The 20,611-nt window shown below is 39.5% G+C and overlaps 1 long non-coding RNA gene across 2 annotated transcripts; it reads left to right on the top strand.

Annotated features, from left to right (window-relative positions):
* Positions 1-318: 318 nt before the first annotated feature.
* LOC111095702 lies at positions 319-19,939 on the top strand. Of its 2 annotated transcripts, XR_005357566.1 has the most exons (6): positions 319-445; positions 9,113-9,261; positions 9,950-10,074; positions 11,160-11,306; positions 17,507-17,532; positions 19,150-19,939. It is a non-coding gene; the product is annotated as an uncharacterized LOC111095702 (long non-coding RNA). The 2 variants fall into 2 exon arrangements; XR_005357565.1 differs by lacking the exon at positions 11,160-11,306.
* Positions 19,940-20,611: the final 672 nt, after the last annotated feature.

The raw sequence follows: 20,611 nt of genomic DNA, 5'->3' as shown, positions 1-20,611 counted from the left end.
CATATGATGACTTTCCTTAAAATTATTCAGGAGCATTCCATCATAGAGATAATGAAGCCTTAGTTAGCCTTTTAGCAAACTACCCACTTTTGTCACAATACCATCCCAAGCTATCCAATCATCACATCTCCTGACAACCCCCATTACATTCTATCTGAAACCTCATCTGCTTTGTTGACATTTCGTTCAGTGATAAGGATCAGCCAAGGTGCTAGTAAGAAGAGCAGAAAGGCCTCAAGTTTGGCTGGTAGAAATGGAAGCAATATATTCAGTAATTTCAAGAGAAACTGAAGGTCAACCAGAATTGGGGGGAGGGGGGAGAGAAAGAGAGAGAGAGAGAGAAGCTTTGAGGGTGTGAGGCAAAGAGAGGAAATAGTTATTAGTTCAAGTTTCATTGTCTCTTCTCCAGTTCTTGTTGACCTGGCCATGGGATCATCATCTGATGGTAATTGTACCATAATTAGAAAATATACATGCAAACGAAATAAACAGCAATTAGGAATCTTGAACTTCTTACCATTCCTTGGAAATGTGTCAGGGGGTGATTTTGGGAGGGCTCTGTGCTGTAAACAAAGAATGAAGTCATGGAGGGTAAGAAAATGGTTTATATAAATACAGAATTAACTTGATCCTGTGCCTGGGAGAGGTTTCTGGTGTCATACACCTGTGTTTTCCACACTATTTTTGGTCAGAGTCAGTGTAAACTCATAAAGCATGTGGTTGCAAATGTCTCTCATGGTCTAATTGCAAGTTTCTGTTTGAAAGGAAACCCCAGAAACCAAGAACCTAGATGGGGAAATGGTAGAAACTGTCCAGCAAGGGTTTGGAACAATCCAGGCATTTTGCTCACTGACGTGCTTTTCCCATCCTTCCATTATTTAGTGATGAGGGGATGGTGGGGAGAAGAGGACAGGGTCAAATTTATCCAAACCTGGGGATTACAGCAGGAAGTCAATGTATAAGAAACTTGTTTAAATGATATCTCCCCAAAATGTAATCTATACTACTATTTAAAAAAGAAAGTTGGAGGGAAGGAAAGAAAAAGTTTTTTATGTACAAAAATGGTATTATCTCCAATGGGGGGAAAAATGCAGAACATTGAGTATATTATGCTAGCTTTTGTTTAAGAAATGGGAAAAATACAAATATATATAGAGAATTTGCTAATATTTGCATAACAGTACTAAACATTTGCATAATATCCTAATTATAATGGTTTCCTATGATGGAAGGAAATGGGAAAAAAGATGAATGGATTCAGAGTGTTAGTAAGATATCTTAATTATGGTTTTCATATTTTTTTGTATTTGGAAATGCTAATGTTTTATCTATTGAAAAAATAAAATAAGTTTAGTTGTTGCTGTATATTTGCTACCTTCTAGAAATAAATCAGAAAGAAATTATCAGACAACTCAGGGAGAGAGAGAGAGATGGAGAGGGAAATACTCATTACAGTGTTGTTACTAATAGAACAAAGAAAAATAACTCAGACAAGTATCTGAATACAATAGTATGCAATTATACAATGAACACATGGAACTGTTAATGGTTATGATGTAAATATATATTTATGGACAGTGATAGTGGGAAAATATGACACAAAATAGTATGTATAGTAGTATCTCTACGAATGGAAATAAAACATTGTAGAACAATACGCATCAAAATGTTCATTTGAGGGACCCCTGGGTGGCTCAGTGGTTGAGCATCTGCCTTCCACTCAGGGCTTGATCCTGGGATCCGGGGTAGAGTCCGGAGTCCCACATTGAATTCCCCACAGAAAGCCTGCTTCTCCCTCTGCTTGTGTCTCTGCCTCCCTCTCTGTGTCTCTCATGAACAAATAAATAAGTCTTTTTAAAAAAAGTTCACTTAAGAATACAGGTGATTTTAGTTTAAACTTTTTGTTCTAATGTGGTGAAGTAATGAAGGGTTTTTTGTATATTAAATAAAAGTTTTTTAAAAATCACCTCTCATTGTCTCCTCTCTCATTAAGTAGCATGTCCTTCCATATTTTCTTTTTCTTTTTTTTTTTAAGATTTATTTATTTATGATAGACACAGAGAGAAAGAGAGAGAGAGGCAGAGACACAGACAGAGGGAGAAGCAGGCTTCATGCCGGAAGCCCGAAGCGGGACTCGATCCAGGGACTCCAGGATGGGGCCCTGGGCCAAAGGCAGTTGCTAAACCGCTGAGCCACCCAGGGATCCCCCTCCTTCCATATTTTATACTATTGAAGTAGTGGCAGTAGCAGAAGTGCCAACATTTATTTATTATTATGTCCCAGGCATTGTTGTAAGTACCTTAGAAGGATTGGTTAATAATCAGAATCCCCCCCCAAAAATAATAATAATAATCAGAATCCCAATATAAGGCAGGAGTTACTATGTTTCCATTCTACAGGTAAGGATCAGGAGGCTTAGTAGAGTAAATACCCTTCTAGGCCGCCTGAATTGTAACTACCAGTGATGAGGGTCTAGAATCTGGACACTCTGAGTCTGGAGCCTCTGACCTTATCACTGCCATCATCTCACAAGCACCTTTATTGAGTCTTATCTCACTTTGTTATAACTGTACAGTCTTGGCACCCTTTACATTCTCTTTAGTCTTTGGTTCCCTGCAAAGGAGCTCAGCCCCTGGCTTTCAACATTCATCAAATGTTTATTGGATGAATGAATGAATTTATTTTAAGCTGAGTAAGTTGTTCAATTGTAGCAACTCCCTGAATTTTATCGACTGTGGCAGTTTCTAATCATGTTAATTGGTTCTCTTCGATGTCGCTATTGTGAATTCCATGCTCTTGGTAGTCATGCATTCCTGTGCTGTAGAGCTGAGGAATGATTTTCATTCTATCACTAGGCCTGTCAAGAAAAATTTATAAAACTGGTATTGGTACCCAGCATGTAGCAGGATCTGTCCCAGGCACTGGCTGCACAATTGTAAGGAGCCCAACCCTACCCGAGCAAGCTCTTAAAACAAAACAAAACAAAACAAAACAAAACAAAACAAAACAAATTATGTGTAGGAAGTGTATGCGTATGTGCATACAGACAAGCCTATCACAGTTTGAGATCAGAGAAAAAAGGAATGGTTCCATTTAGTAGAAAACTAAATCTTATTTCAGATCATGTCTTTGTTTTCTGACATTCTTAACAATAATTGCATTAATTGTGATGAGGCTTGTCCCCTCCGTTCTGGCTTAGGCACATGAATTCCTCTCCCTGACTCTGGTAGCCCTTGTGCAGAGCCAGACTAGTTTCCTCATTATTCTTTATTACTCAGTGACCAGGAAAAAAATTAACAAGCTTCTAAGTGTGTCTATTTTCTATCCAGCAAGAATTTTAGCTCTTGTGATTTTATCAGACTGAATGAATACATAACCAAGTATATTCATGACATTTCTTCTTTCCAATTCTAAAAACTTTTTTTAGAAAAGATTTTATTTATTTATTTGAGAGAGAGAGTGTGTGAGAGCATGAGAGAGGGAAGGGTCAGAGGGAGAAGCAGACTTCCCACTAAGCGGGGAGCCAGAGGTGGAACTTAATCCGGGGATCCTGGGACCATGACCTGAGCCAAAGGCAGATGCTTAACCAACTGAGCCACCCAGGTGCCCTTAAAAGTTTCTTTAAGAACCAGGGAAGTTAGTGGTCTCATCCTTCATGGTTTCCAGAGGTCCTAAGGCCAAAGCAAAATTTCCACCAAGTGCTCTGATAGGTGGGGAATCAGGGCAAAATGTCCTGAAAGAAGACTGTCAAATCTAGTCTTCTAGTCAAATCACCCAATTAAAAAAACAAAACAAAACCTACAACTGCTGTAATTACAATTTACATATTGAAAACTATACCCCAAATTTCTTTATCTTGACCACTTTGTGAAGTGGATGAATTAATTAGAAGTTAATTAAATTGCAGGCAATTTTAATTAGGGGGTTAAAAAGTAATTAAGAGAAACTTAGAAATGTTACACAACTCTAATTAGAAGAGCAGTAAAAATCAACAAAAATTCAACAGACTTATATTTTACCTGCAAATTTTTACATTATCACTATCTAATTAAGTAGACCAGAAAAAAGGAGGGCGGATATTTAAGTACAAGTAGTTTGGAGGAAAGATGCCAGAGGTGGGTAGAAATCAGATTTCTATTTCTTCTTTACTTTTAGTGAATTGTATTCAAATCTCTATTAATCGTACATCTGGTCGCCTTGGGTGATTCTGGATGGGAAGCGGACAGATCTTCATGTTTAATACACAGTGCGTTCTTGGCACACATTAAGTGCGAAATAGTAGCCTCTTGGATCTTTCATCACACAAGGTCATGGAGAAGTTCATTATAGGGTTCCTTTTATAATGAATAGGTTTTACTTTCACTAGTTAAATGATGAATCAGTGCTGGTGATTCAGGATGGGTGTAATTTGTGTTTGGTGTTCAGAGTAGATAAATAGCACAGTTCCCGTCCCAAAGTTATATGTATCCTCCACTCCCGCCCCCTTGCAAGGCTGGAGTTGCTGATGTGAAGGCAGCCGTTACCCACACATGGGAAAGGGCTAGGAGAAGGTGGCTTCTCGATGGAGAAGATGGGGGTGTCTCCTTGATCTGTTCACTTGATTTTCTCCTCTGTGAGTCCAGCCATCAGTCTCTACCGCTTTCTCTGTCCCTACCCTCAGGTCTCCCAATCACTTAACATTATTCTCACTTTGACTCCATCTAAATACTCAAAGGTACAACTTTTGCTGCCTGCAAACATAAGGTTTTTCACTAGGAAGCCTGATACCCAATGTGTGACTGAGATGGGGTCTGCGGGGCACCTTACCCTGGAGGAGTGTTTCCTGACCTTGGCACTTTTGACCTTTGGAACAGAATAATTCTGTGGGGGGCCATCCTGTGCTGTGTCGGGTATTCAGCTGGGCCCCTGGCCTTGACTCATTAGGCCCCAGTGGCAGCCCCACCTGCTGTGACAATTAAAGATGTCTCCATGTTGTCAAATGTGCCCTGGGAAACAAACAGCCCCCAGCTGAGAACCACTGCCCTAGATCCATATCCCTTCAGGTGTTAGGAGGAAGTTCTGCTCCTTGCCAGTTTGAAGAGTATCATATATCCTCATATTTCACACCCTGACCTAAGTGGAGAAAAGAATCCTTCTCCACCTCACTTCACACCCCACTATGACTAATCTGGACCGAAGCTGCCTCCCATAGGAGGCTCCAAAATTATTTCTTGGTGAAACAAATTTCTGCTCCTGTCATCTGGTAAATTGTCAGTTTGGTAATGATTTTGCTGCTGAGAATCCATCTTTCTTTCCTTACTCTTTTGCTCAAAGACAGAACTTAAAAAAAAAAAAAAAAGTTCAGGTCTCTGGGCTATTGGAAAGCAAGACATTTTTTCTATGTATTCCAAGTTTCCCTATCATACTGATTGAAATTGAAATTGTTCTTGCTGTCGCCCCAAATTACACTCCTGGATCTTCTAGAATCTTTCCCACGGTGTTATCCACACTATTTAGTCCTTTGTCAATTCTTTTTGTCCTGTCGATCACGGTGAAGAGAGGTCTCTACCCCAACACACCTATTAGGAAAACACATCCTTAACCGTCATAATTTCCATGGTCATTCTCAACTTGAGAAGCAAACTCTGCTCTTACTCTTTTTTTTTTTTAATTTATTTATGATAGTCACAGAGAGAGAGGCAGAGACACAGGCAGAGGGAGAAGCAGGCTCCATGCACCGGGAGCCTGATGTGGGACTCGATCCCGGGTCTCCAGGATCGCGCCCTGGGCCAAAGGCAGGCGCCAAACCGCTGTGCCACCCAGGGATCCCTGCTCTTACCCTTTTCTCCTGCCCACTATCCCCTTCACCTACAAAAGCCTGACTTTATGTTAAGGACATGGTTCTTATTTTAGCTTATATCAGGATCACCTGGAGGGCCTGTTGGAACATAGATTTCTTTAAAAAAAGAAAGATTTATTTGTTTGGGGCAGGGTGGGGGGGCAGAGAGAGAGGCGGGCAAGCAGACTCCCTGCTGAGCAGGGAGCATGGGGTGGGGCTCAATCCAGGGACTCTGAGATGGTGACCTGAGCCCAAATCAAGAGTCAGATGCTTAACTGACTGAGCCACCCAGGTGCCCCAAAACATAGATTTCGGAACCCCAACTCCAGATTTCAGAACTGATCTGGGGTGGGGCCCAGTGATTTGATTTCTAACAAATCCCAAGTGATGCTGATGCTTCTGCACCGGACCCTGCATTCCTTGAGAAGCATAAGGTATGATGACAGAAGATAAAGTCCTTCAAATGAATCTGGTAGGGGTAGGGTGTCCACTTTGCACAGAGCCACTGGTTTATTTCCTCTCCCCCTGCAAAGATCAGTATTTCTTGACAAGTTCTATCCCACGAGCAAAGCCAGCTGAACTTGAAAAGGCCTATGAGAAAGTTTCCAGACCTTAGGGAACAAAAGTGGGCTCAAAAAAAAAAAAACAAAAAACAAAAAAAAAACACAGCACTACAATTCATATGCATTTCAGGTGCTCAGAAAGTGAATTTCTACCTGCATGGGCTTTCAGAGGGCTGTTTTCCCATACTCCTTCCACGAAAGAAACATTTGCTAGCTTGCAAACTTTTGGACATTTATTAAGTAAACGATTTGTGTTCAGAGGTCTCTCAAGAAATAGAAGAGAGAGCATGAGGCTTAGAGTGTAAACATGTGGGCTCTAGTCTGGTTGAATTATCTGGGCAAGTTACCTCACGGCATTTTGCAAATAGTCTTCTCATTTCTAAGATGGGGGAACTCCATCTCTTCTCAGAAGGCCTTTGCACTGCTATGATTCCTGAAGCACTTCCTTACACAGGAACTTTTAAGATCCTAGCCCTAGGGTTGAAACACACCTAACTCAATGTGCCAAGGGATCTGTCTTGTCTCCCTTGCTGGCTCAAATGTCTCTACTGTATCACACCTAAAAATGAGGCAGCACAAGCCATTTTTTAAACATAACAACTCTGGTAGGCTGAGAAATGGTCTCAAAGATATCTAGATCCTGGGCAGCCCGGGTTGCTCAGTGGTTTAGCACTGCCTTCAGCCCAGGGCCTGATTCTGGAGACCCGGAATCAAGTCCCACGTTGGGCTCCCTGCATGGAGCCTGCTTCTCCCTCTGCCTGTGTCTCTGCCTCTTTCTCTCTCTCTCTCTCTCTCTGTGTGTCTCTAATGAATAAATAAATAAATAAATAAATAAATAAATAAATAAATAAATAAATAAATAAAATCTTTAAAAAACAAAACAAAGATATCTAGATCCTAATTCCTAGAACCTGTGATCATCATCTTACAACAGGCACTTTGCAGATGTGATTAAGTTAAAGGATTTTGAGATGGAGAGATTGTCCTGGATTATCCAGGTGGGCCCCAAATGTAATTACAAGTGTCCTTATAAAAGAGAGGCAAGGAGAGATCTGATGACAACAGAGGAGGCCAGAGTGAGGGGAGAAAAGGTGATGCGACTCAAGGCCAAGGAATGTCAGCAGCCTCTAGAAGCTGAAAGAGGTAAGGGACATGTTTTCCCCTACAGCATCTAGAAGGAACCTGCCTGCTGACATCTTGATTTCAGCCCCATAAAACTCATTTCAAAAATCTGTTCTTTAAAACTAAGAAAATAAGTTTATGCTCTTTAAACCATCAAGTTTGTGATTATTTGTTACAGAGCAGCCATAGGAGACTAATACACTGGATTTAGGCCAGTATGTTGCTCAGCTAGTTCCCAGTTGGAAGGTTTTGACAGACATTGCTGGTCACAAGTGGTAAATTGCAGGCTTACCTGCCTTTTGACAGTAGAGCTGGCTTTCTTTAGTTAATACAGTTTCCTGGTTCTGTATTCAAATTGCAGTGTCTCTGACAGGCACTCTGCTTTGGTCACTAATAAGGTTAGCCCAAGACTTGGCATATTGTGGGTACTTCCTGCATATTATTAGAGTTGACTGGCAGCGAAGCGCAGTCATGTCCTCCATGAAAACAGGACCTAGAGCTGGGGGGAGGGAGAGGGAATTGTCTGGAAGGAAGTAGAATGTTTGTCCAAGCTTACTTCCTGCATTCTCTGAATTCCTGTCAAGGCCACCGAGGAACAGTTACTCTCATCAAGGCCCTGGAAGGACATTTTGTGTTGCTGTTGCAAGGGAAGCTGCCCAACCATTCATGCCTGACTCTACCATTCTTCTCACTCCCACAGTAATCCTCTGACACTTCCAAATACGGCCCATGTCCATACTGTTTTTGGACCTTCTTAGGCCTTGCTGCCCCTGGCAGCTGACAATCCTTTCCCACAGGCTCTCTCACCAGAAGTTATTGATGATAATAATAATCATGAGGGTGCTAATACCTGTTTATGGAGGGACTACTAGGGGACAGTTTCTCTAATCACTACAGCAATAATGTGAGATAGATATTATTGTAATACCTTCTTACATGTAGGTTAACTGAGACTCTGAGAAATGAATAATTTTAACTCAAATCCTACAGGTGATCACTGATGGAGGTCAGATTCAAACCAAGGTCTGCCTGAGGCCAGAGTCTTTCCATTTGGTTATATTGTTTCTGACCACAAGAAACAATGGCATATGTTTGGCATATGGTAAAGGGCCGGCTGGCGTGTACATGGGGCACAGCAGCTCCAGAGACATGGTGGCTGAAGACCCAGGAGATGAGAGGACTTTTCTGGCCTTTCCATACTCATGTCCCCGGAGGGCATCAAAGCCACACAGATGCTCTTCTGCTTCTTCATGCCCCTCTTTCATAAATCCCACTGTTTTCTACAAGTGAGAAAACAAAGGAGCTACATCCCAAAGGGGAATAAGTGGAGAAAACAATGTATACACAGAGAGGCCCTTCAACTGAGCCCCTCTTCACCTGGCATCCTGCCACATTGATTCCCTCTCCCTCCGTTAGTGGCCATCCTATAGACCTCTATGCCTGTGTTACAGGCACAATATCGAAACTTCCACATTCTCACCTTCAGCTACACACATCCTGCTGTCTGGGAAACAGAGAATGTGAAGGGCAGTGAAATTTGGGGAGAAAGTGATAAAACTCTTTCCTGAAAACAAACATTTCTTATTTTCTTCTCTCATCTTGCTACTAGAACACCTCAGCATTGGCATAACTTAAGGAGAAGTTAACTTTGAAGAAGTCAGCATTGGCATAACTTGAGGAGAAGATGCATAAAATTTGAATTGGGACAAAATATTCTCATTGTGATGTGAAAAACAGGTCCCTGAGAGATGTGAGCAGGTAAGGCAAGCATGTGGCACACATGGCCCCTTTCCCCTGTCTCTGATCTCATCACCAGCTGATCACAGCACTCTTCTCCATTGAACCCACACCAATCAACTGGAGATGGCACCTTGCAAGACAATCATCTGGCATGCCTGGAATATAGCATGGCTTTGAAGACGGAGTGCTCTGTGGACTCTTCCTGAGTTGTGAATTAACTCAAACAGTTTCTGAATTCTGAATTCACCCTTTAACAAGTTCTGAATCCTATTCATCCTTTAAAGCCCATGTCCCATCCTACCCACTCTGGGAAGCCTTCTCGAATTATTTTGATGTTTGTCTTCCCTAATTCTTCTCCTACTGATAAATCCTGAGGAGAGTCTGGATTTTGTAAAGATGGAACCCTGACAGCAGCTTTGTAAAATTTTCTATAGGGAAAATGGAAAAAATTCAGTTTTTATTTTAGGTTGATCTGAAATTGTTTAGAAAAGTTTATGTTGGTTCCATATTAATTATTGGTAATGTCCTATAAATTTTTGGGGTGTTCCCCACTTTGGGAAAACTGCTATCAATTTTCTTTCATATATGACCTCTCAGATTTCAGGGCATTTTAAGCTTCCTGTGCAGTGTCTAATATCTTATAATTGATGACATTCATTGACCAAATTGTCCCCACTGTCCTCATAGCATTAAATTTTATTTCTAGGAAGGATGCATCTAAATATCAAGTGTTGTGGCTGACCCATCATGTCCTGGCAAGGGAAACTGGGCAGATTCTATGGAGCACCAAGTTAGGAATGTTCCTTTCTGAGCTTTATGGACTACAGCCAGGTATATATGCTCCAAGCTGTGTGCTTTCTCTTCTGCTTGTTTAGAGAGCTTAGAATGTATTGGGTATTTAAAAAAATATCTGTAGGATTCATTCCTCTCTCTACATCTAGTAAAATATCGGTGAGTATTAAAAATGTATTTTTGAATGAATGAATGTACAAATGAGTGAATGAAGAATGTAGGTCCAAGTATCTTCAAATATTCTGGTTGCTCTTTTTTTCTATATTTTTTGTACAAATGTGTTAATTGCAGTGTGTCTTATTTAGTTGAATCTCAGGCTTATCTTTTCAGCTGCTGAGATGAAAGTCTTGGTGAAATCACAGATTGTTAACGTTGGAAAGGACCCTAAAGATTAATTTATTACTTTATTTATTTATTTTAAAGATTTTTATTTATTTATTCATGAGAGACACAGAAAGAGAGAGAGAGAGAGGCAGAGACACAGGCAGAGGGAGAAGCAGGCTCCATGCAGAGAGCCTGGCGTGGGACTCGATCCTGGGTCTCCAGGATCAGGCCCTGGGCTGAAGGTGGCGCTAAACCGCTGGGCTACACAGGCTGCCCTAGATTACATATTTAATGGAGGGAATGAAGGCTGAAAAAGTTGACGTTAGGGTTTCAGAGTAGTGAAGGGGTTTAGGACAGACCTCCCCTCACCCCCACCCCTGCCCTAGGCCCTGAAATGTGTCACTTTGACATGTGGATTATTTTGAGCTAAAGGCACTTGAGATCCTGCAGGCTCAAGGGAATCTTTTGTCCCTTCCTTAATCACACAGAAGAGTCTAAATTGGAAGTCTTTCCCAGAATAAGGGTTATTAACAGAGATAAATTTTATCTGAGTGACCCATCTGTATAGCAGGGCAAACATCTAATTACCAAACATCTGCTCTTCTTCTCACCCTATGAAATGCATTCTTTTCCTCTGAGGTCCCAGATCCCTACCTCGTTCTGCTTAGTTCAGAATGACATATATACCCTATTCTGCCTGCCTGTCTCTGGCATTTCCATGTCTGTGGATTCCCCGTATGTAGGCCTATTACATTTGATTTTTCTTCTGTTAATGTATTTTGTGTCAATTTGATTCTTAGTCCAGCCAGAAGGATCTGTGTGGGAAAGGAATTCTTGCTGCCGACAGTGGACATGGTTGGTAGGATACTTAGGTCACTGGACATGGCTTGCACAGACCTTGTTGCAGCTGAAAGATCCTGGGACATGTGACATGCAGCCAAAAGAAGGTGAGATTTCTTACCATGTCAGTCTCCCGGAATCTCTCTTTGCAGACTCCATTGAAGCGAGTGTGGTTAAGAATATTTTCTCTCTTTCTAAATTTAGATTAGCAGGAGAGAATATTTGTGGAACTAGTCTGGTGACTCTTTGGTTAAATTTGGCAGAGTACTCTTTGGTTACTAATCTATTTCCTCCCAGAGATGGTCTCTGTTTCCTTTGTGTCTTTCATGTGGTTTGTCATCTGTTTGTTGCTAAGAGACATCTTGGAAGCTAAAGCCACAAAATTTTGGGGCACAAGTTGACTACTTCAAAGGTGTTAGAGGGTTTATCACCTCAAGAAGACTCCTGTGATAGGTAAATTGGTCACAGAATGGGTTAGATTAACACTAGGTCACTTGCTAACTTTAAGAAAACTTCTGTGCAGTGAGGTCCACTGTAAAACAGCACACAGTCTCAGGATACCTGGGTGGCTCAGCCTGCCTTTGGCTCAGATCATGATCTCAGGGTCCTGGGATTGAGTCCCGAGTCAGGCTCCCTACTCAGGGGAAAGTCTGCTTCGCCCTCTTCCTCTGCCCTTCCCCTCTGCTTGTGTGCTCTCTTTCTTTCTCTCTCAAATAAACAAAATCTTTAATAATAATAATAATAATAATAATAATAATAATAATAATAATAAGACACAGCCTCCCACCCCACGGCACATTTCTTTGGGTATTAGTGTGACTCTGAGAGACCCAAAGAAAGAGTTAGACTTTTCCTTTTGTCTTGTTCTATGTCCTAAGAGCTTGGCTTTGTGAACAATGAGATTCTTCTTCTTTTTTTTTTTTTTTTTTTACGATTTTACTTATTCATTCATGACAGACACGGAGAGAGAGAGAGACAGACAGAGAGAGACAGAGAGAGAGAGGCAGAGACACAGGCAGAGGGAGAAGCAGGCTCCATGCAGGTAACCCGACATGGGACTTGATCCCGGGTCTCCAGGAACACACCCTGGGCAGAAGGCAGGTGCTAAACCACTGAGCCACCCAGGCGTCCCCAGTGAGATTATTCTTTTTGTTCTCCACCATTTGGAGAGTGTACTTATGGGGTATACCTTGGTGATCAAACAAATAAACTGGGGATTCTAGTTTCTCTCTGGGTTTGGCTGTGCCAGTTCTCGGGGCATTTGTCATGAGAGTTTCCAGCCCGTGGGAAATTGTGTTGCTTGTTAGTGTTAGAAAGGTTCAAGAGCACCTGTCTGGTGTTGCAGATTAGTGAGTCTGTGACTGGAGGCATCTCACATTTTTGTGGGAGACCAGATACACTGTTTTCACTGCACCATCCTCACCACCTGTGCAATGAAGGTTTTTGCTTTCTTAGATTCATATTAGGGGTAAACTTTTGGATCATGAGGCTGCATCATCTATGCCTGAACACCGCTTACATCTTTGATTAAGCCATTAAAAGGTTTATTGGTTTGAGTCACTATTGGCCAGATAATAGATCCTTTAAATTGGGTATATATATATTACAAAGAGTTCTCAATTGTTTTATTAGTATAATGGCTAGCCTCAGGGACTCCCTTGACAGGATAAAAAAACAGAAATTAGACATCAGACAAAAAGAAATGTCCACATCCAATATAAATTCCGCTTATTAAAATCTGATTGCATCTGTCTGTTTTAGCTTGTTTGCCTACAAGATTTATAGAGATTGCTCTGACCTAAACTCTAGGTTCAACGTGTAGAGATTGCTCACATAAATACTAAAAGCCAGAAAATGAATTTAACAAAAGCACTTGAGATTGACTCATTTTGCTCCTATCTTCTGGAGCTCTATAATCAGGCTCTGTCTACCCTCAGTCATTCCTATACAATATTCTTTGTAGGAGTATCCTAGACCCCCACCACAAAAAATTTATGTCCTTTGGACACTAGGAGAGCTTTTAAATTTTAAAGCCCTTTTACCTCTCAAAAGATCCTCCTACATTTAGAGAGTAATTAGAAAGATTATTTGGCCATATTCACAACCTTCCTTCTGAGGAAATAGATGACCAACATTTCTCCTAGACCCTCCTACAACTGATTTGCACAAGGCCAGTAGTCAGGGACTAAAAGAAACCAAGGTGAAACTGCATCTAGAAATAAGGCTTTTGTTAAAATGCTTTATACAGACTTTACAAAGGCATAAATCTTTTGGCTCTCAGTTTAGTTAAAATTCTCCCTGATATAAAAAAGTGAATTTCATTAAAAAGATGGGCTAATTCTTTGATATTCAAGGCCTAATCCAGTTCTTTGGGGAATTAGGAACAACTGTCCTTATAAATCTCTGCAAAACCAGAACTACAACCCTAAAAACAAGTTAAAGCCTATCCATCTTTACTAATCTCCAAACTTTGCCTGTTTCTCTCAAGAAGTTTGTGGATATTATTAAAAAATAATCAGGATACTGGGTCAAAATTGTTCTGTATTTTAAAAAGAAGGGTAAATTTTAAATAGCAATTACCCGGAACTCTGAAAGATTTTTTTCTTTACTTTCTTTCTCTACTCCTTGAAATTATAAATCTTATCATGTCTGTGAAATGTAAACATAACCCACAATCTCCTGAGACTGAAGGAAAAAAAAAAAAAGAGGGAAGGAGGCCTTTTAAAAATACAAACTACTGAAAGGGCTTTTATCCCCAGATTCCAGCACCTCTGATAACAAGGCAGATATGCTACAAACATGCACCTTGCAAAAAACTTAGATATTCTCTCTGCCTTCAATATAAATTTTGATACAAATACCTTCTCTAGGATCTAAGAGCCAATCTTTGACATGCAAACTTTAAGGAAAAGTTTTCCTTAAAAATAAATAAGTGAATAGAGGGAAGATTTAAAAAATTGGGCCTATACTGTCCTTTCCACAAATATTAGTAGAAACAAAATTAAGATTTTGTTTACATCTTGTCTTAGTTTGTGTGTCTGTGTTCCTGTCATGTGTGTCTATGTATGTAGTAAATGTGAGATATTTTCTCTACCTCCAGATGGTACTGCTAAAATTAATATGTAAAAGAGCTCTATTTAGTTGGTTTGAAGACATGTGCTTCTAAGGATTGGGCATTCTAAAGCTCAGAAAGGTAGAAACTAACCCAAATGTTTTTCGAGCTCACATGACTTGGCAAAATATTTGTTATTAAAGCTAATTTAATGTTGTTGGTTTAATTAAAATAGACATGTCTTTAGAGTTATCAGCATTGAGTACAAACTTTTATTCTACTTATGTTTACTAGAAGTCAAATAAGTTCATGGTATTTTTGTTGCAAAATTTGTTAGGAAAAAACTTTAGAATAATGGCTGACTATGTCTAATGCCTTATGAAGTTATTGTGGGTAGTCTAAGCATAATTGTTAAGAACAAGTAAATGAAATAGATACAAAGAAATAAAAAGGTTTGCAGCCAAGCTTCTAAATAGCTTCCAAAATCTTTGGTAACCTAATAATTTAGAGTTTTGCTAAGTTAAATGATAAGTAAAGTTTGTTGACAATTTAGATAATTTCTGAATAAGACAAAATAGTGAAACATTGAGTACTGATCATGATCTACTATCTATTTATCTACTTTTGTCTTATTATAGAAAAACTATGGATGAATTTGGGTCTGTTAATAAACAATGTTTTATACTTTACTGGAAGATCTCACTATGAAAAAAATTCATGTTTCTAAAAATTATGAAATGAAACATATCAATAAATCTGTGCATCTTAGAGAATTCTAGTGTAAGAAACAGTTCACAAATTGGTTATTTAGTTTTCACTGGAGACCAAAGTTTCTAAAAGTAATACTCTTACTTAGTTTTAAAGATTTTATTTATTTATTTGACAGAGAGAGAGAGAGAATGAGAGGGAGAGGGAGGCAGAAGGGTGAGGCAGAGGGAGAAGGAGAAGAGAAGCAGACTCCCTGCTATCAGGGAGCCTCCTGAGGGGCTTAATACCAGGATCCTAGGATCGTGACCTGAGCTAAAGGCATATGCTTAACTGGCTGATACACCCAGGCACCCCTAAAATTAATATTCTTACAAATGTAATGAATGATAAAGTAAGCAACTCTGTATGCAAGGAAAATAAGATGTGTTTTTGATAAGAAAGGTATGAGGAATGGGAATACATTTTTGTTGAGGGAAAAGAAAGTAATTTTGCCCTAAAATGAGACTGGTTTTTAGAGAAGGCTTAGGACAAAATATGAAAGTTGTGGAAGGTTTGTGAAGGGAAATCTTTGAAAAATAATTTTATGCATGATCAGGACTAAGATTGGAATTGGAAGAGTTTTAAAAATATGCTGGTTTAAGAGTGAGATTCAGCTTTTCTCTTTGTTAGAAATAGAAAGTTTCTTAAACTATTGGTCTGCTCTTCATAAGAAATTGTAAAGAAAAGTTTTCTTTACCTTTTATCTGCTTAAAAAACAATGGCTCAATGTTTACCGAAATAATTTCCCATATTTATCAGGTCTTTGATTACTTAATAAAACTAAGTCTTACGATTATTAAAAGCTAAATTTTATTCACAACTATGTGGCCTTCTGCATTTGCCTTTGAGATTTCTTATTGTCACTTTGATGAAATGGATAATTAAATATTGTTTCCTAATGATTGTGATTCTACTTAATCAAATGTTCAAATCTTTTGATTTTTTTTTTTTTTTGACATAGTTTCCAACATCAAATTCTAAAAAGAAGTCTTGGGCAGCCTGGGTGGCTCAGTGGTTTAGCTCCACCTTCTGCCCAGGGCCTGATCCTGGAGACCCGGGATCGAGTCCCACGTCCGGCTCCCTGAATGGAGCCTGCTACTCCCTCTGCCCGTTGTCTCTGCCCCCTCCCTCTGCCTGTGTCTCTGCCCCCTCCCCATTTCTCATGAATAAATAAATAATTTAAAAAAAAATAAAAAGAAGTCTTTTCACCATAATCTAACTGAAATTTTCCAGGGCCCCTAGAACATTTTCAAGAGAAAAAAAAAAAATTTGTGAAAAATTAGACTAATGAGGCTTACGTTAAATTACTTGGAAGCATTGTCAAATAAGTGGTATTAAACACTGTTAGATTATATTTACATAGAGATGTTATAAAAACGGGTGTTCTAAAATTACATGAAACTCCTAGAAATCTAATGTCCTGGTATGCTATTAATATTATTGTTATTATTACTATTATATTTTTATTTTTTAAATATTTTATTTCTTTGCTGATGAGAGACAGAGAGAGAGAGAGAGAGAGAGAGAGGCAGAGACATAGGCAGAGAAGCAGGCTCCATGCAGGAAGCCTGATGTGGGACTCTATCCCAAGACTCCAGGATCACACCCTGAGGTGAAGGCAGATGCTCAACTGCTGAGCCACCCAGGCGTCCCTATAGTTTTATTTTTTAGAGAGAGAGTTGCACATACCAGGTTGGGGGGTGAAGGGCAGAGAGAGAGGGAGAATCTTAAGCAGACTCCATGCCCAATGCAGAGCCCTACATGGGGGCTCGATCTCATGACCCTAAGAGCATGACCTTAGTCAAAATCAAGAGTTGGAGGCTGAACCGACTGAGCCAGCCAGGCACTCCTGGCTGGTATGTTATTATTTTGAAGTGTTGTATTCACAAAAATTACAAATTTCCTTGTCAGTTGCATTATAATGAACTCAAATCAGAGGTCTGTGTGTGTGTGTCTTTGTATTTGTGTTCTGTGTATGAAGTATGCATGGTATATATGCAAATTGTGTGTGTAGTGTGTGTAGTATATGTATTTTTTTGTTATTAACCTTTTTAAAATTTTAATTCTGGTATAGTTAACATAATAGTGTTTGTTATCTTTTACCATGGCTATTTTTAGGTCTTTTATCACTTACAGACAGTTATACTTTTACTCAGATTCCTCTATAAAAGTTTCCTGCAAATGTGCTTCATCTTCAGTGAGACTCATGGAAAAAAACTCTGATTACAGGTTTCTGATAAGATTAAGATCATAAAACCGAACTGGGTAAAAATTTCCAGAAGTAGTGGAAAAATTAGATTTACATAGAGCAAGAATTAATAATATGAGACTAACTGAATTGAGGAAGATAATTATACTTTTAATGACTTTTGTTTGAAACATTGCTGACTTTAAAAAAAAAATTTCCCAGAGTTAAGAAAACTTTCTCTTAAGATAACTGACTTACAGCAATTTAATCAAACATACTTTTGTGAACAAATTAAAACATTTATCTTTTCTCCCTTCCAGATCCTTCCAGAATTCAGAAACTCTCAGTGAGTATTCTTATATTTTTATGGCAATATCTTTATTTGCATAAGTTCAATAAGGATCCATTATCCTTATGAGAAGACACAAATGAAAATGCTGGTTATATCACTAAGGGTTTGATTGGAATGTCATATCTGCGACGGACCTGCATAGGCTCAGATGTAACTAGACAGCTTTAAGGAACTAAGTTTGGCTTTATGGAGCCAATAAAGCCCCCTTAGAAATGTCAGATTGATACCTTGCTTATAGATTTCCTAGCAGCCTTACAAAGAAAGTGAAGGTCAGCTACTGGCAGGTGCAGGAACCTCAGGGTATTTTGGGGAACTCAAGAAGGGAAGAACTCACCCAAATCTATAGATATTGCAGGTGAAATCTGATGGCAATTATTTGGCTTGGTTTCTGACCTTGAGAGGCTATTAAAAGCTCAATCTAGAGATTCCTTATGAAAAGTTCCAACAATGCAAGTTTTATTCCTCCCCTTTTTCCCTTTATTTATTTATTTACTCATGAGAGACACACAGAGAGAGAGAGGCAGAGACAGAGGCAGAGGGAGAAGCTCCCCCATGGGGAGCCTGATGTGAGACTTGATCCCAGGACCCCGGGATCACACGCTGAACCAAAGGCAGATGCTCAACCACTGAGCCACCCAGGTGTTCCCAAAGCAAGTTTTAAAGACTCTATATGGTAAATCACTATTCCTTTTTTTTTTTTTTTAAGATTTCATTTATTTATTCATGAGAGACACAGAGAGAGGCAGAGACATAGGTAGAGGGAGAAGCAGCCTTCATGCAGGGAGCATGATGTGGGACCTGATCCTGGGACCCCAGGGGTCCCAGGATCATGCCCTGAGCCGAAGGCAGGTGCTCAACCGTTGAGCCACCTAGGCGTCCCTGGTCAATCACTATTCTTGCTGCATTTACATAAATAATTAGGCTGAGGGTTTTTTGCAACTAGACTTATTTTGCAAACAAATTAATGTTAATTTGGCTATCTTTGGTAAAAATTAAGGTGGTAATATAGAGAAAATGTTTGAATAGCATGTTTTTGTAGATATTATATTTTAATACTATTCATTATAAAATGAACTAAATCCTCATTTCTTCTAGTGTTCTTCAATGCTTAGTTATAGCTTTCCATCTAACATTTTGATTTTTCTCCTATCTTTCTAACTTGGAATCATTTGAGAACTAAAACTGCCCTTTTTTCTGAAGCTCCACAAGCTAAATGACTTGATGCAAAGAAATCACCATAACAGCTCAGGCACAGACAATCTTTGTGCTCTTGCTTTATGGGCCACTCAAAAATATCACTAGAGGGGGATCCCTGGGTGGCTCAGCGGTTTAGTGGCTGCCTTTGGCCCAGGGCGTGATCCTGGATCAAGTCCTGCATCGGGCTCCCTGCATGGAGCCTGCTTCTCCCTCTGCCTCTCTCTCTCTCTGTGTCTCTCATGGATAAATAAATAAAATCTTAAAAAAAAAAAAAAAGATTGCATTACCTATCCTCACTCAAGATACTTGAAGTCTGACAACTAGATATCCTCACAGCTGGCTGCCCTCAAAACTCAGAAACTGTCTTAATATTTGATCCAATCATTTACCATTGTTTTTCTTTTGTTTCCACAGAAATGCCCCTTATTTAATACCTGATTACTTGAATCATCGGTCTAACTTTGAGAATATACCTATATCATACATCCTGAAACGAGTTTGACCTAACTCATCTATTGTCAAGACTAAGTTAGTGGATCGATGAGACAAGACAACCTACCAGCTCAACTTATAATATGTGAAACTCCCACAGAAGTTCCAGATGAGGGGGCTAAGGGGCTCAGACCCCCTCACCCTCTGAATGTGGAATTTTGACATGTGGATTATTTTGAACTAAAGGCACTTGAGACCCTGTGGATTCAAGAGAAACTTTGTCTCTCATCTAACTACACAGAAGAATCCACACCGGAGGTCTTTCACAGATAAGGGTTATTAACAGAGATAAATTTTATCTGAGTGACCCATCTGTATGGCAGGGCAAACATCTAATTACCAAACATCTGCTCTTCTTCTCACTCTGTGAAATGCATTCCTTTCCTCTGAGGTCCCAAATCCCTACCTCGTTCTGCTTAGTTCAGAATGATATATATATCCCTGCCTGCCTGTCTCTGGCATTCCATGTCTGTGTGGATTCCCAGTATGTATGCCTATTACATTTTATTTTCCTCTTGTTAGTGTATCTCCTGTCAATTTGATTCTTAGTCCAGCCATAAGGACCTGTAAGGGGGCAGGGATTCTGGCTCTCTGAATCCTGATCCTGACTTTTTACCACAACTGTGCTCTTCAGTATTGCAAATCAAATGCTTATTACTTCCTTTTAACAGGCTAGGGATTTATTTTATTTTATTTTTTTCAGGCTAGGGATTTAGAAGGCTTTCTTTTCTCTCTTTTTTTAAAAGATTTATTTATTTATTTATTTATTTATTTATTTATTTATTTATTTATTTATTTATTTATTTATCAGAGAGAGAGAAAGAGAGAAAGAGAATGTGCACAGAAGCAGAGGGAGAGGAAGAAGCAGGCTTCCTGCTGAGAAGGGAGCCCAATGTCGGGCTCCAACCCAGGACCCTAGGATCATGACCTGAGCCAAAGTCAGATGCTTACCTGACTGAGCCACAGAGGGGCCCCAGATTCAGAAGGCTTTCGACTGCTTTGAAATCAATCACTTCCACTGTTTCCTCCCCTTTCTTATACTTTATTTAAGACATTGAGTATTTATTAAATACCTCTATGTTGAACATCATGGGAATGCAAAAATCATAGTCCTTACTCGTAAAGAATTTATAATCTAGTCATGAATAGAAATACATATGACTATATTCATGGCAAGACGTAATTATGGAAAAAAAATCCTGTTGATTTCCCCTGAACTTGGTGTGAAATGGAAGTTTTTTCCCTTATAGACCACAACTTCTTCATTTTTTAAAAAAGATTTTATTTATCTACTCATGAGAGAGAGAGAGAGGTAGAGACATAGGCAGAGGGAGAAGCAGGCTCCCTGTGGGGACCCCAATGTGGGACTTGATCCCAGTATACT

This window comes from Canis lupus, chromosome 4, assembly GCF_011100685.1.
Source record: "Canis lupus familiaris isolate Mischka breed German Shepherd chromosome 4, alternate assembly UU_Cfam_GSD_1.0, whole genome shotgun sequence".
Classification (NCBI taxonomy): Eukaryota; Metazoa; Chordata; class Mammalia; order Carnivora; family Canidae; genus Canis; species Canis lupus.
The sequence above is the reverse complement of the archived record's forward strand: the minus strand, read 5'-3'. Positions and strand labels throughout refer to the sequence as shown.